This window comes from Garra rufa, chromosome 14 (genome assembly GCF_049309525.1).
Source record: "Garra rufa chromosome 14, GarRuf1.0, whole genome shotgun sequence".
NCBI classification, from domain to species: domain Eukaryota; kingdom Metazoa; phylum Chordata; class Actinopteri; order Cypriniformes; family Cyprinidae; genus Garra; species Garra rufa.
The window spans coordinates 36,678,585-36,696,423 of record NC_133374.1 but is presented as its reverse complement, the minus strand read 5'-3'; positions in this window follow the sequence as shown (position 1 = coordinate 36,696,423).

Sequence of the window (17,839 nt, the reverse complement as noted above, 5' to 3'; positions counted from 1 at the left end):
GGCATATTCATAAAAAGACTATTTAAATGTCCTAATTTATCTATGGCCTAATCCTAGTTTAACCTTAACCCTGTCTGTGAAACTGGGCCTAAATGTTAAGGTACTTACCATCTTGGCCTTCTCTGATTTGTTTGGCCATTTCAATCATTTTGACATTGACAAGCGCTGGCAGACTGTTGAGGCATACAAGCCTTAAAAAATACTATATGTTCTGTTATAACATTGACTATTATAATACAGGGTTTCTACAGATAAAACAAGTGAAATTTAAGACTTTTTAAGACCTTTTTAATACCTGCTTATATGAAATTTAAGACCTAAACCTGTTGTGGAAATACACATTATATTAAATAAGTAATGTTTAATTTAAATATTATCACTGTCATAAATTATATTTATTACATTATTGTAGTGATCTTTTCATATTAGCAAACAATATTCCACACAAAATATCCACACAAAAGTACCACATCACTGAGATTTTTGTTGGTGTAAGCAATTTATTCTGAAGCAATATTTTCAGTGTTCAATTAGCTTTTACATACTGAAATCTGCATTTTTATTTACCTTTAAAAAGGTCTATTTTTTAACTTTTAAAATGTATGCATCACCTTTCATGTCATATTATTACAATTTATCAGTAAAAAAGGAAAGAAATCTTCGTTATTAGGTCCATCAGACTTAAGATATTTTAATGGCTTTGAGATATTTGCACCACATTTTGTATGTGGCATTGTCACCTCACACTGATTACACCACATCAATTTGGTAACAGTGCCACCTATTGGTCAAGAGTAATAAACCATTTATTAACCATTAATTATGAAATTTCCAAAAATGCTAATAACTGTATAACGCATTAGCCTTATTGCATTATTATTGTAATGAAATTGGTCTCAAAATAGTCCTTTGGTCATGCCGACAACATAGATACCAGTTATACCATAGTTGGCCAAACTTCCTGTCTACCGATTTATGTTGAAAACCTACTTTTTCAAACTCTTCCTAGATTGTTGGTCCAAAATTTCACCAAAATTGAGAAGAACATCTTCGGACTGTGCTGACAAAAAGTTTGAGACCATGATTATACGGTGGCCGAGAAGTGCAAAACACAACAACAAATCGAAACACAAAAAACAAATCTGAAAACCAAATAACAAATCCAGAATCAAAATTACAAATTAGAAAACGCAATATCAAATCTAAAAACAAAACGGCAAACCATAAAACACAATAACAACTCCGGAAACAAAATAGCAAGTCGGAAATCACAACGACAAACAAAAAAACAAAACGACAAGTCAGAAAACACAACGAAGAATCCGTCAAAACGGAAAAGGTAGGTATTTTGTGTGACCGGCATAGTCGCTGCTGATTGGATGGAACTCCTGTCAATCAAGACATACAGGAAGTACAGTTCTAGAAGAGATGTAGAGATGCAGCAGAAGAGACCGCTGCGATCAACTTTTAAACGGTAAGACATATATAAAACAGAACTGTATACTATCAGCACAGCTAATCAATTTAACTTGTGCATTAAATTATTTCTCACTTAATTAGTAGATTTGCGGGATGTTATGCATTCTCTTCCTGCTGTTTATCCATCGTTGTGTTATTAAGGCTTTTTGACGGGATTTTTTGCGGGTAGGGAGTTATTTAATAGATCTGGATTTATTGATAATGATTGACCTAAGTGAGAATGAAAATGTTAAAATAGGCGAGCAGTTTTCATTTCAGAATCATGGTAGGCCAATTTTTCCAAAAATGTATACTGTGGATATTGTACTATAGCAGTAATCATTGTAAACACATTATTACTATATTTATTATATTTTTATAGCCACTAAAGAACTATTGTGTGAAGGATCAGTGATGCCACAGGACTGAATTGTAATGGAGCATCACTTAACCATTTCTCCTGTTATTCTCCTTCTCTATCCTGCTTTCAGAACAAGATCCACCTGAAGTAAAACAGTGCCAGCTCCTAAGTATGATTACATCACAATTTGTTAATGTAATCTATAGATTGCTCCTGCTGACTATATCCAGTTTTTTATGAAGACTTGAGATGACCAGCACCTGTGAAGAGATGACGCCAACACTTGGGAGGAAGCCGAATAAACATACAAAACTGATACATTTTTCTTGCATTGTAATCATCATGATCACATCATGCTTTAATTTGTTCATGACGTTAATTAACTGCATGATTTGTATAGCTTAATTTCAGAAAATGTCTGCCATATTAACATAATTTAAAACCGATACACTTGTTAACAGAACTCTTATTTGTAACGTAGATACATTCATTTTCTGTAAAGCTGCTAGAAACAATGTGTATACCAAAAAGTGCCAAACAAATAAATGTAAATTGAACAAAACTCAATGCATCATTCATCTTTTCTCCTCTCTAGATCAGTAGGGAATTCACTTTGCTTTATGTGACTGGAGCACAGTAAACTGTAGTGGAGACTGTTCAAGGACAACATTCGGTAACACTTTCTATGAAGCCCCTATTTATAATACATTATGAGGGTATTTCTAAGGCATTATAATGAATGCATAATGCATTATAATACAACTTATAATATGTTATATCATCTCATTAATACTCGTAACTGTCAGTAGCATGTCTGTGTTCTGTCATGTTTTCCTAGTGTCTTTTCCCCTATGTTTCTAGCTTATATGGTTTAGTCCTTTTCTCCCCCTTTTGGTTATGTTTAGTTAGTTCAGTCATGCCCATATTTGTATTTCCCCCTCGTTATCTTGTTATCTTGTTTGTGACCACGCCCCCGTTTCAGTGTATTTAAGAGTCTGTGTGTGCACTCCCCATTTGTCCGTCAATGCTTTCTGTTACTCCTGTTTGCTTGCTTTCATGTGCTCCTCTTATACTCCCGGTTTTTGTTTGTTTGTATTAGTTACAGTGTTTTAATTAATAAACTATTTACGTTTTCATTTACTCCGGTTCTCCTCATCATTCTCCACTCCTCAACCCCGCCTGGATCGTGACAGATTGACGGACCTAAACAGAAGATGAGTCGGGCTGAGGCAGCTTTGAGGGGGCTGCGGCAAGGTGGCCGTGAGTTGGAACGATATGTGGAGGACTTCATCGAGCTCTCCCATCAGGTAGGCTGGCACGAGGCTGCTCTTGGTGCTGTGTTTGTTTTGGGGCTGGATGATGAGACCATTCGCTGCGATCTTCCCTCTTGTAATTTCCCCTTGATCGAGCTAATAAACCTGATTCTCTATTTGAATGGATCTGATTTTGAAGTCGAAGAATTTCCAAATTCTGGTCGGTCTCATCTTCCAGTCTCCTCACAGACACAGCACATCGCGCCAGCCTGCCATAAGCCGAGAACCTCCACATACCGCTCCAACTGGTCAAGATGGCCGCCGTTCCTGAGTTCCCGGCCAAGATGGCCACCAAGCCTGAATCCCTGGCCAAGATGGCCGCCGTTCCTGAGTTCCTGGCCAAGATGGCCGCCAATCCTGAATCCATGGCCAAGATGGCCGTTGTTCCTGAGTCCCTGGCCAAGATGGCCACCAAGCCTGAATCCCTGGCCAAGATGGCCGCCAAGCCTGAATCTGCACCCAAGATAGCTACCGTCAAGTCAGAGTCTCCGCTGGTTCCGCCCAGCCTTCCAGAGTCTCCACTGGTTCCGCCCAGCCCTCCAGTGACTGCGCCGCCAGAGCGCCCTCCAGTGACTGCGCCGCCAGAGCGCCCTCCAGTGAATACGCCACCCGAGCGCCCTCCAGTGACCGCTCGCCCAGAACCCGCTCCTCAAGAGCGCCGTCCAGAGCCCGCTCCTCAAGAGCGCCGTCCAGAGCCCGCTCCTCAAGAGCGCCGTCCAGAGCCCGCTCCTCAAGAGCGCTGTCCAGAACCCGCTCCTCAAGAGCGCCCTCCAGAGCTGACGCCTCCTCCAGCGCGCCCTCCTGAGCCGGAGCTCTCTCCTGCGCGTCCTCCAGAGCCGGAGCTGTCTCCAGTGCGCCCTCCAGAGCCGGAGCTGTTTCCTGCGTGCCCTCCAGAGCCGGAGATCTCTCCTGCGCACCCTCCAGAGCCGGAGCTCTCTCCTGCGCATCCTCCAGAGCCGGAGCTGTCTCCAGCGCGCCCTCCAGAGCCGGAGCCGTATTGTCCCGCCCCCTACACAGAGACGCAATACACGGAGCAGATCATATGCGCTCATATGTGCGATCAGCATGTATTAAACTACACAGCCTCAGCATGATTATGATTACTATTTTGTTTTAGCAAGAGTTTCATATTGAATCTGTGGGGTAATTTATTAGTCTGTGGCTGTCATAAGCTACAAACGCGGCTTTACCGAGCTTAATGGCTCTGGCCCGAACAGATATAAATGGAACGCTATTGGCTATTCAAAATAAGTGGGCGGGGCTGGGCGATATGTTTTTGTTTCAGTTAAAAGCACGTCACCACATAGAATAACGTTGCATGTTTCAAGGCACTTCAGTGGACCTTTAAGTAAAGTGACATGAGAAACATGGCAAGATATGAGACTTATAATACATTATAACTATGGAGGAGGTAATCATACTCTTAAAAGCTATAACCACAAATAAGTAAAACATTATAATACATTAAAACTGTTCTTATGAATACTCATAAGATGATACGACATATTATAAGGTTTTTATAATGCATTATAAATGTATTATAACGCCTTAAGAATACCCTTATAATGTATTATAAATACAGGCTTCATAGAAAGTGTTACCCAACATTCTTTATAGTTTATTATAAATGTCTAAATTGATTGCTGTAAATGAGTGCATAACAAAAGTCAACATACATAAAAAATATGATAAAATGTATAAAAATGTTTTAAGTTGTTTTCAATTAAAATATACCACAAATATATATTTTAGATATTAATAATTGAGGGGTGCACAAGATTAAAAACATTAAACAAGATTCATTTTCACTCAATCTTAAAATATTTATACTTGTAAGACAACAAACTTAACATTTACCATGAGATCATAAAACGACAACGAACATTAAGATGTGATTGCACTTGACTAACGTAAAAGTTGTAAGACCCTTTTTCAGACCCACGCGCACACGCAGATATATATTTATATAATTATATTTATATAGAGAGGCTGAAGTTACCTTAGTAACAGACCACAATGTCGTTTATATAGCAAACACGGACTTTTACCATGTTAACTTCAGCCTAAAATATGTTAACAAGGCAGGTGAGGATAGCTGACTACATTAATCCTCAAATATTAGCGGATTTTATCTTTTAAAAACAACACTTATACAACTAAATATGTATATTACGTATACGTGTATACATTATTTTATAAATAATGTCAATAAATAATTTTATTGTCACTAAATACCATAAAATCGCAGTTCTGTCTCTCTAACTCAACGTATTCCGCTATGAAGTTCATGAACTTCCTTGAACTATTTGAGGCTTCGTGAATCACGTGACGATCGAGCGTTTTGTCTTGATTGACAGGTGTCCGTCCAATCAGCAGCGACTACGCCGGTCACACAAAATACCTACCTTTTCCGTTTTGACGGATTTGTCGTTGTGTTTTCTGACTTGTCATTGTGTTTTCTAACTTGTCGTTTTGTTTTTTTGTTTGTCGTTGTGATTTCCGACTTGTTATTTTGTTTCCGGAGTTGTTATTGTGTTTTATGGTTTGCCGTTTTGTTTTTAGATTTGATATTGTGTTTTCTTATTTGTAATTTTGATTCTGGATTTGTTATTTGGTTTTCAGATTTGTTTTTTTTTTTTGTTTTTTTGCGATTTGTTGTTGTGTTTTGCACTTCTCGGCCACCGTATGATTATCATGTTTTTAGATTTCAAGTTGATAGATAAAACTGTTTTCGTACAGCGCCACTACAAATTTTAGGCTTGATACCAAAATGATTCTGAGGCTTTATCTCTGCAAAAGCTTTGACATAATGACACCAGACTTTTTGTGTGCCTTTGTCACCTCACACTAAACACATCACATTGATTTGGTAACAGCACCACCTGTTGGTCAAATGTGATAAACCTTTTAATAATATTATGAGCAGTTCTACATTACTTTTCTGTCATTTTGACTAAAATCATCTTAAAATGGCTTCCTTTACTCATTGTTGCAGTTGGTCTGGTGCTCCATGCCACACTTAACTCTTCATTTTCCCATTGGTGTGCTTGGCCCCGTAATTGCTGCTTGCAGCTATATTTTATCTTGTAATTATGGTGTGCATACATTCTAATATAATATAATTCTAATATAAGTAGGCTTTAAAGGTGGATTGTGTACTCTCTACTCTGCTAGCATCACAAAACAAAATGGTTATGTTAGTGTTGCTTTATCTAGCTGGTTGGGTTGCTTAAACAACTTTGGAACTACATGTTAGCTAGCCATCATGAGAGTATTATTTGACTGTTTGCTTCAGATCTGCTAAAACTTAATTTTGATGGTCCCCCCAACAGACATTCTAATGACTATAAATATCTACTTGCAATATGTCAACTTATTCTACTAACCCTAAACCAACAGCATACTAATAATACTAATACTGACTTCTAGTTGATATGTTGTTGCAGATTAATGAGATTAAGTTGACATATACTTGCAAATATATCTTAATTTTCCAAGTGAATATTATAGTGATTTATGTCCTGTCTCCATATAGATCATCTATCAATGCCTGACAGACTATGTGCCCATGCTGCTAATCCTTTTCATGCTGAAATATGCCACTAAGATACTGCAGCATCAAATGCTAGAATTGAGGAATGGGGCAGATGTTGTCGAGCTGCTAATAGAAGACTCAGAGCGAGGGCGCAGGAGAGCTGATCTAAATCAGCATCTGGAACACCTCACACAAGCTCAAGAACTGATAAGTAAAAGACTCTGTGACTAAGACATCTTTATTAAACATCATCGATACGAATAAATTCAGCATTAGGGCTGTGGAATATGACCGCAGCATATACTATAATTAAGTTGGCTTGGGAAAGCCAACTTACTGAAATCCTATTTAAACTTCTTCTTCTTCTTCTTCTTCTTCTTCTTCTTCTTCTTCTTCTTATTCTTCTTCTTCTTCTTCTTCTTCTTATTATTATTATTATTATTATTATTATTATTATTATTATTATTATTATTAAGTTGGCTTGGGAAAGCCAACTTACTGAAATCCTATTTAAACTTCTTCTTCTTCTTCTTCTTCTTCTTCTTCTTCTTCTTCTTCTTCTTTTTCTGAGCGGAAAATTTTTGGACTCCTACTCCTCCTAGACCGTTCAAGCTACATACTCCAAACTCGGGTCAGATCTTCATACTGTTCAGACTTAGTGTGCTATATCTTTTCAGACTGTTTTGAGTTATGGTTTTCTTAAAAATTAATATTAAAAATCATAAAAAGGTCCCATAGACTTTCATTGACCAAAAGCCCATGTCTGTTTGAACTATGTTTAATGTAAACTGCTAGAAGCCATTGATACTCAATTAAGCTTTAAACTATCTATCTATCTATCTATCTATCTATCTATCTATCTATCTATCTATCTACCTATCTTCAAACCTTATCTATCTATCTATCTATCTATCTATCTATCTATCTATCTATCTATCTATCTATCTATCTATCTATCAGTCTATCTATCAGTCTATCTATCTATCTTCAAACCTTTATCTATCTATCTATCTATCTATCTATCTATCTATCTATCTATCTATCTATCTATCTATCTATCTATCTATCTATCTATCTATCTATCAGTCTATCAGTCTATCTATCTATCTTCAAACCTTTATCTATCTATCTATCTATCTATCTATCTGCTAAAATCATGCTAGCAACTTGCTAGTAATGTTAAATAATGCTAAAATCATGCTAGCGACTTGCTAGTCATGCTAAAATCATGCTAGCGACTTGCTAGTAATGTTAAAATCATGCTAGCGACTTGCTAGTAATGTTAAAATCATGCTAGCGACTTGCTAGTAATGCCAAAATCATGCTAGCGACTTGCTAGTCATTGCTAAATAATGCTAAAATCATGCTAGCGACTTGCTAGTAATGCTAAAATCATGCTAGCGACTTGCTAGTCATGGTAAATAATGATAAAATCATGCTAGCGACTTGCTAGTCGTGCTAAAATCATGCTAGCGACTTGCTAGTCATGCTAAAAATCATGCTAGCGACTTGCTAGTCATACTACAATCATGCTAACGACCTGCTAGTCTTGCTAAAATCATGCTAGCGACTTGCTAGTCTTGCTAAAATTATGCTAGCGACTTGCTAGTTTTGCTAAAATCATGCTAGCGACTTGCTAGTCATGCTAAAATAATGCTAGCGACTTGCTAGTCATGTTAAAATTATGCTAAAATCATGCTAGCAACTTGCTAGTCATGCTAAAATAATGCTAAAATAAGGCTAGCGACTTGCTAGTCGTGCTAAAATCATGCTAGCGACTTGCTAGTAATGGTAAAATCATGCTAGCGACTTGCTAGTCATGTTAAAATAATGCTAAAATCATGCTAGCAACTTGCTAGTCATGCTAAAATAATGCTATAATAAGGCTAGCGACTTGCTAGTCGTGCTAAAATCATGCTAGCGACTTGCTAGTCGTGCTAAAAATCATGCTAACGACTTGCTAGTCATACTACAATCATGCTAACGACTTGCTAGTCTTGCTAAAATTATGCTAGTGACTTGCTAGTCATGCTAAAATAATGCTAGCGACTTGCTAGTCATGTTAAAATTATGCTAAAATCATGCTAGCAACTTGCTAGTCATGCTAAAATAATGCTAAAATAAGGCTAGCGACTTGCTAGTCGTGCTAAAATCATGCTAGCGACTTGCTAGTAATGGTAAAATCATGCTAGCGACTTGCTAGTCATGTTAAAATAATGCTAAAATCATGCTAGCAACTTGCTAGTCATGCTAAAATAATGCTATAATAAGGCTAGCGACTTGCTAGTCGTGCTAAAATCATGCTAGCGACTTGCTAGTCGTGCTAAAAATCATGCTAACGACTTGCTAGTCATACTACAATCATGCTAACGACTTGCTAGTCTTGCTAAAATTATGCTAGTGACTTGCTAGTAATGCTAAAATCATGCTAGCGACTTGCTAGTAATGCTAAAATCATGCTAGCGACTTGCTAGTCTTGCTAAAATTATGCTAGCAACTTGCTAGAAATGCTAAAATCATGCTAGCGACTTGCTAGTCATGCTAAAATCATGCTAGCGACTTGCTAGTCATGCTAAATAATGCTAAAATCATGCTAGCGACTTGCTAGTAATGTTAAAATCATGCTAGCGACTTGCTAGTCTTGCTAAATAATGCTTAAATCATGCTAGCGACTTGCTAGTCGTGCTAAAATCATGCTAGCGACTTGCTAGTAATGCTAAAATCATGCTAGCGACTTGCTAGTCGTGCTAAAATAATGCTAGCGACTTGCTAGTTATGCTAAAAATCATGCTAGCGACTTTCTATTCATACTACAATCATGCTAACGACTTGCTAGTCATGCTAAATAATGCTAAAATCATGCTAGCGACTTGCTAGTAATGTTAAAATCATGCTAGCGACTTGCTAGTCATTGCTAAATAATGCTAAAATCATGCTAGCGACTTGCTAGTCATGCTAAATAATGCTAAAATCATGCTAGCGACTTGCTAGTCGTGCTAAAATCATGCTAGTGACTTGCTAGTCATGCTAAAAATCATGCTAGCGACTTGCTAGTCATACTACAATCATGCTAATGACCTGCTAGTCTTGCTAAAATCATGCTAGCGACTTGCTAGTCTTGCTAAAATTATGCTAGCAACTTGCTAGTTTTGCTAAAATCATGCTAGCGACTTGCTAGTCATGCTAAAATAATGCTAGCGACTTGCTATTCATGTTAAAATAATGCTAAAATCATGCTAGCAACTTGCTAGTCATGCTAAAATAATGCTAAAATAAGGCTAGCGACTTGCTAGTCGTGCTAAAATAATGCTAGCGACTTGCTAGTCGTGCTAAAAATCATGCTAACGACTTGCTAGTCATACTACAATCATGCTAACGACTTGCTAGTCTTGCTAAAATTATGCTAGCGACTTGCTAGTAATGCTAAAATCATGCTAGCGACTTGCTAGTCATGCTAAAATCATACTAGCGACTTGCTAGTCTTGTTAAAATTATGCTAGCGACTTGCTAGTAATGCTAAAATCATGCTAGCGACTTGCTAGTCATGCTAAAATCATGCTAGCGACTTGCTAGTCCTGCTAAAATCATGCTAGCGACTTGCTAGTCATGCTAAATAATGCTAAAATCATGCTAGCGACTTGCTAGTAATGTTAAAATCATGCTAGCGTCATGCTAAATAATGCTTAAATAATGCTAGAGACTTGCTTGTCGTGCTAAAGTCATGCTAGCGACTTGCTAGTCTTGCTAAAATTATGCTAGCGACTTGCTAGTTTTGCTAAAATCATGCTAGCGACTTGTTAGTCATGCTAAAATAATGCTAGCGACTTGCTAGTCATGTTAAAATAATGCTAAAATAATGCTAGCAACTTGCTAGTCTTGCTAAAATCATGCTAGCGACTTGCTAGTCATGCTAAAATCATGCTAGCGACTTGCTAGTCATGCTAGTCATGCTAAAATAATGCTAGCGATTTGCTAGTCGTGCTAAAATCATGCTAGCGACTTGCTAGTAATGCTAGAATTTTGAGTTTTGAGTGTCATTGTAAAATCAGTGTTTACACTACTGCGTGATTTTCAGCTGACTATTGATTTGAAGGATGAAAATCCGCTGCAGTTTAGTTTATTTTCGAATAATATAGATCTATTTTTCTCAAGGGCTTGAATCTTTTCTCTATAATGATCGATGTTGACCTAACGTGCCACCTAGTGGACAAATCTCTCAATTAGTTTATCCCATTTTGTCTTGCAAAATCGAGCTATCATCTAGTGAAGCACCCCAGTTGGTCACGGAATCTAAGCAGTGTTTTAGATGAAATGTAACTTTATTTAAAAAAAAAAAAAAGAAAAAACAATACCATGGATTTTATGTTTGGATTTGGCAGTATCTATTCTAGAATCTATTCTTTCTTCTGTTAGTGAGAAATAATTATTAGCCCTGTATGCTATAATGATTTCCCTTCACACATAGTGGTAAAAAAATAATAGTATGCAGATTTTTACAATTTTTTTATTATATCAGTAAGAAGAAAAAAACGTGTTTTTACTACATTATTATAATCTAGAATTTTGTTTTCTCTTAAATATAACTAAAAATAATTATCTATTATTTTAAATAGATAATTTAGATATTTAAAGAAATCTTTTTTAAGATTTAAGTTTTTTCAAGACATTGTTACTTGCCAGTGTGTCCTGTCATAGCTATGCAAAATTTTGATTTTGTAACAACAGTAAACAATGTTTTTGTTATAAGGTCTGGTTTTGTGATGGCTGTACTTTAAAATAAATTAATATAATCTTAATTCAAGTGATGAAAGATTTTGAAAATGATTTAGTTGGAAATATCCATTAGAAATTTAAAAGTAATCAAAAAGTAATCAGATGTAATCAGTTACTTTACTTTTCTAAAGTAATTGAAAAGGTACACTACTTATTACATTTTAAATAGGGTAATTTGTAATCTGTAATCTATTACATTTCCAAAGTAACCTCCCCAACACTGGTCATAGGGTAGCTTATGCTGGTAACAAGTTTCACCAGCCAGCTTCAGTCCATACCGCACAAGGAGTATGGAATTAAGAGTGTGCAGTGACAGTCTGTTTCTTAACTTTGACTTGACCACACTCATTTGGCTGAACAGCCGTTCAACCTCTGCATTTGAGTGTGGCAGTGAGAGGGCAGCCAGTGCCGCTTTGCAAAGTTCTTCAAATGTTTTTGACCCAGAAGCATCTGTATAGTTATATACTTCACTCCAGAACTCAATGGTATTTTCAGTTGATTCCCACCTCATCAAATGTATGTTTCTCCATTGGGAAACAATTTTGTCAATTGTCTGGGGCTGGTACCCCAGTAGCTTAGCTACATTTATAATTTCAGTGTTGCTTTTATTGTGCTTCAGTGTTTCCTTAACACTGAACAGAGCCATGTTTCGTAAGATTTCGAGATTGTCTGGGAGCCTTGCTTGCAGTTCCTTGCTTAGAGCAATGACATAATTGATGCATCGTCTCCGAATGACCTTTTCATCCTCTATGGCAAGACTGAGCTGGGACAGTGTACTTTCAAAAAGGTACCCAAGATATGGTGCTGGACTAAGATGACCATCAATGGCATCCTTCAGAACATCAATCTTTGCCATAGGGTTGACTCTGCTGCAAACTGATAATAAGAGGTTAACCAGATTGTCCAAAAGCTTGACAGGATCTGTATGTTCACCCTCAAATGACTTCACTGCAACTTGTACATCAGACAGGATTGATTTTAAGAATGTGAGATACACATAGTTGCTCTTGTCCATGTACATGGCATGGAGCACATCTGCCATGTAGCAATGCTCACTGCTCTTGGTAAACTCAAAGTGGAGTTTAAGTTCTTCCCATTGGTCCAATATACGAGTTACTGCAGGCTCAATCGATAGCCAACGTGTGGCACACACTTTGGTGATCTGCAGGGGTTTCTGACCACAATTAATGGTGGCATACACTGCTTTGTATGCCTCTCGTCATTTTGGGGAAATCGAAAACCAGTTGTATGTTTCCCTGATTAAATATTCAACACATCTTGGGATGGTTTCTTTGGATGCTGCACTGACAGCCAATTGTAAAGAATGGCACACACAGCGAATGAGTATCAAATTGGGCAAAGAACATTCCTCTTTTAAAATCTTGTTGACTCCATTGTGCACCCCAGTCATCACAGAGGCATTATCAGTGCCAATACCCTGAAGATTCTCTTTTTTAAGATTACACTTTTCGAGAAACTTAACTATTGCCTTCGCTATTGATTTGGCATCACCTGCCTCCAATTCAACCAGCCCAAGAAATGTGGACACAAGCGTTCTTTTTTTAGCACTAAAATACCGAATCACCACACCCAGGTATTTTGAGACACTGACATCAGTCGACTCATCCAAAAGCAGACTGAACTTCTCATCCCCCACATCTGATGTTATCTTTTTCAGAAAATAAGGAGCCAATACTCCCTTAATCATTTCTGTGCATTTGGTGCGATGCATGTGGAAGTTTGTTGCTGCCACAGAATCTGAAAAGGCAGCTTTGCAAGCCATACCTAAATGGTCACATGCTAGCAGTGAACAATGTTCCGCAATGGCCATTGCCATAGTAGCTTCTGCACTTTTGCAGTTATCCACTTTCCTAACTAGCTGTGGTAATGTAGACTGCTTTGCAGGGTTATATGGTTTTGATTTATTTGTATGCTTTGCTGTAGCACAATGTTTTCTAATGTCATACATTTTTGCAAGCATATCTGATTTGCAGTATGCACAGTATGCCCGGCAGTCATCCCCAGGTACTGGCTTCAGCCATCCTTTAAATTCAGGTACAGACTCCCACTCTTTTCTGTATTTCTGGCTGTACAATTTCGATTGAGACATGTTCAGTTAAAAATTAATGAGCAGCTACTAAAGCTAACTAAATTTTAACTGTGGTTACTCTTAATTAATTCACTTAAAAATGTGAAATGTGTGCTACTGCTGTTGCACTCAGCCAACAAATTTTGCTGCTGCAGCTGTGCCTGGCTATTTAGACCTTATGTAGCCCCACCCCCACACTCTACTGAGTAAAGCCTGCAGCCACTGCTCTTTTGATTTGAGTCACTTTTTAAAAATTGCTAAAAGTAGCCAAATGAATGTTAAAAATTGCTAAATTTGTTGCTAGGTGCTTTTTGAAAAAAAAGTTGCTAGGGTAGTATGAAAAGTTGCTAAATCTAACAACAAAATTGCTAAGTTGGCAACACTGCTGGTTTGAGTTACGGTTTTCTTAAAAATTAATATTAAAAATCATAAAAAGTCCCATAGACTTTCATTGACCAAAAGTCCATGTCTGTTTGAACTATGTTTAATGTAAACTGCTAGAAGCCATTGATACTCAATTAAGCTTTAAGCTATCTATGTTCTTTCTAACTAATAACTAATCTATCTATCTATCTATCTATCTATCTATCTATCTATCTATCTATCTATCTATCTAAATCATGTTAACAATATGCTAATCATGCTAAAATCATGTTAGCGACTTGCTAGTCATGCTAAAATAATGCTAGCGACTTGCTAGTCATGCTAAAATCATGCTAGCGACTTGTTAATCATGTTAAAATCATGCTATTGACTTGCTAGTCATGCTAAAATCATGTTAGCGACTTGCTAGTCATGCTAACATCATGCTAGCGACTTGTTAAAATCTTGCTAGCGACTTGCTAATCATGTTAGCGACATGTTAGTCATGCTAAAATCATCCTAGCGACTTGCTAATCATGCTAAAATCATGCTAGCGACTTGCTAATCATGCTAAAGTCATGCTAATGATTTGCTAGTCATCCTAAAATCATGCTAGCGACTTGCTAGTAATGCTAAAATCATGCTAGCGACTTGCTAGTCATGTTAAAATCATGCTAGCGACTTGCTAATCATGCTAAAGTCGTGCTAATGATTTTCTACTCATCCTAAAATCATGCTAGCGACTTGCTAGTAATGCTAAAATCATGCTAGTGACTTGTTAGTCATGTTAAAATCATGCTAAAATCATGCTAGTGACTTGCTAGTCATGTTAAAATCATGCTAGCGACTTGCTAGTCATGCTAAAATCATGCTAGCGACTTGGTAGTCATGCTAAAATCATGCTAGCGACTTGCTAGTCATGTTAAAATCATGCTAGCGACATGCTAATCATGTTAAAATCATGCTAGCAACTTGCTAGTCATGCTAAAATCATGCTAGCGACTTGCTAGTCATGTTAAAATCATGCTAGCGACTTGCTAATCATGTTAAAATCATGTTAGCAACTTGCTAGTCATGCTAAAATCATGTTAACGACTTGCTAAAACAATGCTAGCGACTTGCTAATCATGCTAAAATCATGCTAAAATCATGCTAGCGACTTGCTAGTCATGTTAAAATCATGCTAAAATCATGCTAGCGACTTGCTAGTCATGTTAAAATCATGCTAGCAACTTGCTAGTCATGCTAAAATCATGCTAGCTACATGCTAGTCATGTTAAAATCATGCTAGCAACTTGCTAGTAATGCTAAAATCATGCTAACGACTTGCTAGTCATGCTAAAATCATGCTAGAGACATGCTAATCATGTTAAAAACATGCTAGCAACTTGCTAGTCATGTTAAAATCATGCTAATGACTTGCTAAAATCATGCTAGCGACTTGCTAGTCATGTTAAAATCATGCTAACGACTTGCTAATCATGTTAAAATCATGCTAGCAACTTGCTAGTCATGTTAAAATCATGCTAATGACTTGCTAAAATCATGCTAGGGACTTGCTAGTAATGCTAAAATCATGCTAGTGACTTGCTATTCATGCTAAAATCATGCTAGTGACTTGCTAAAATCATGCTAGCGACTTGCTAGTAATGCTAAAATCATGTTGGCGACTTGCTAATCATGTTAAAATCATGCTAGCGACTTGCTAGTAATGCTAAAATCATGTTGGCGACTTGCTAATCATGTTAAAATCATGCTAGCGACTTGCTAATCATGTTAAAATCATGCTAGCAACTTGCTAGTCATGTTAAAATCATGCTAAAGACTTGTTAAAATTATGCTAGCGACTTGCTAATCATTCTAAAATCATGCTAGTGACTTGCTAAAATCATGCTTGCGACTTGCTAGTCATGCTAAAATCATGCTAGCGACTTGCTAGTCATGTTTAAATCCTGCTAGCGACTTTGCTAGTCATGCTAAAATCATGCTAGCGACTTGCTAATCATGTTAAAATCATGCTAGCAACTTGCTAGTCATGTTAAAATCATGCTAAAGACTTGTTAAAATTATGCTAGCGACTTGCTAATCATTCTAAAATCATGCTAGTGACTTGCTAAAATCATGCTTGCGACTTGCTAGTCATGCTAAAATCATGCTAGCGACTTGCTAGTCATGTTTAAATCCTGCTAGCGACTTTGCTAGTCATGCTAAAATCATGCTAGCGACTTGCTAATCATGTTAAAATCATGCTAGCAACTTGCTAGTCATGTTAAAATCATGCTAAAGACTTGTTAAAATTATGCTAGCGACTTGCTAATCATTCTAAAATCATGCTAGTGACTTGCTAAAATCATGCTTGCGACTTGCTAGTCATGCTAAAATCATGCTAGCGACTTGCTAGTCATGCTTAAATCCTGCTAGCGACTTTGCTATTCATGCTAAAATCATGCTTGCGACTTGCTAGTCATGCTAAAATCATGCTAGCGACTTGCTAGTCATGCTTAAATCCTGCTAGCGACTTTTGCTAGTAATGCTAAAATCATGCTAGCGACTTGCTAGTCATGCTAAAATCATGCTAGCGATTTGCTAAAATCTTGCTACCGATTTGCTAGTCATGCTAAAATCATGCTAGCGACTTGCTAATCATGCTAAAGTCGTGCTAATGATTTGCTAGTCATCATAAAATCATGCTAGCGACTTGCTAGTCATGCTAAAATCATGCTAATGATTTGCTAGTCATCCTGAAATCATGCTAGCGACTTGCTAGTCATGCTAAAATCATGCTAGTAACTTACTAGTCATGTTAAAATCATGTTAGCGACTTGCTAGTCATGCTAAAATCATACTAGCCACTTGCTAATCATGCTAAAATCATGCTAGGGACTTGCTAGTAATGCTAAAATCATGCTAGTGACTTGCTAAAATCATGTTAGCGACTTGGTAGTCATACTAAAATCATGTTGGCGACTTGCTAATCATGCTAAAATCATGCTAGCGACTTGCTAGTCATGCTAAAATCATGCTAGCGACTTGCTAAAATCTTGCTAGCGACTTGCTAGTCATGCTAAAATCATGCTAGCGACTTGCTAATCATACTAAAGTCGTGCTAATGATTTGCTAGTCATCCTAAAATCATGCTAGCGACTTGCTAGTCATGCTAAAATCATGCTAGTGACTTGCTAGTCATGTTAAAATCATGCTAATGATTTGCTAGTCATCCTAAAATCATGTTAGCGACTTGCTAGTCATGTTAAAATCATGCTAGTGACTTGCTAGTCATGCTTAAATCCTGCTAGCGACTTTGCTAGTCATGCTAAAATCATGCTAACGACTTGCTAGTCATGCTAAAATCATGCTAGCGACTTGCTAAAATCTTGCTAGCGATTTGCTAGTCATGCTAAAATCATGCTAGCGACTTGCTAATCATGCTAAAGTCGTGCTACTGATTTGCTAGTCATCATAAAATCATGCTAGTGACTTGCTAGTCATGCTAAAATAATGCTAATGATTTGCTAGTTATCCTAAAATCATGCTAGTGACTTGCTAGTCATGCTAAAATCATGCTAGTAACTTACTAGTCATGTTAAAATCATGTTAGCGACTTGCTAGTCATGCTAAAATCATGCTAGCGACTTGCTAGTCATGCTAAAATCATGCTAGCGACTTGCTAATCATGCTAAAATCATGCTAAAATCATGCTAGCGACTTGCTAGTCATGCTAAAATCATGCTAGTGACTTGCTAGTCATGTTAAAATCATGCTAATGATTTGCTAGTCATACTAAAATCATGTTAGCGACTTGCTAGTCATGCTAAAATCATGCTAGTGACTTGCTAGTCATGTTAAAATCATGCTAGCTACTTGCTAGTCATGCTAAAATCATGCTAGCGACTTGCTAGTCATGTTAAAATCATGCTAGCGACTTGCTAGTCATGCTGAAATAATGC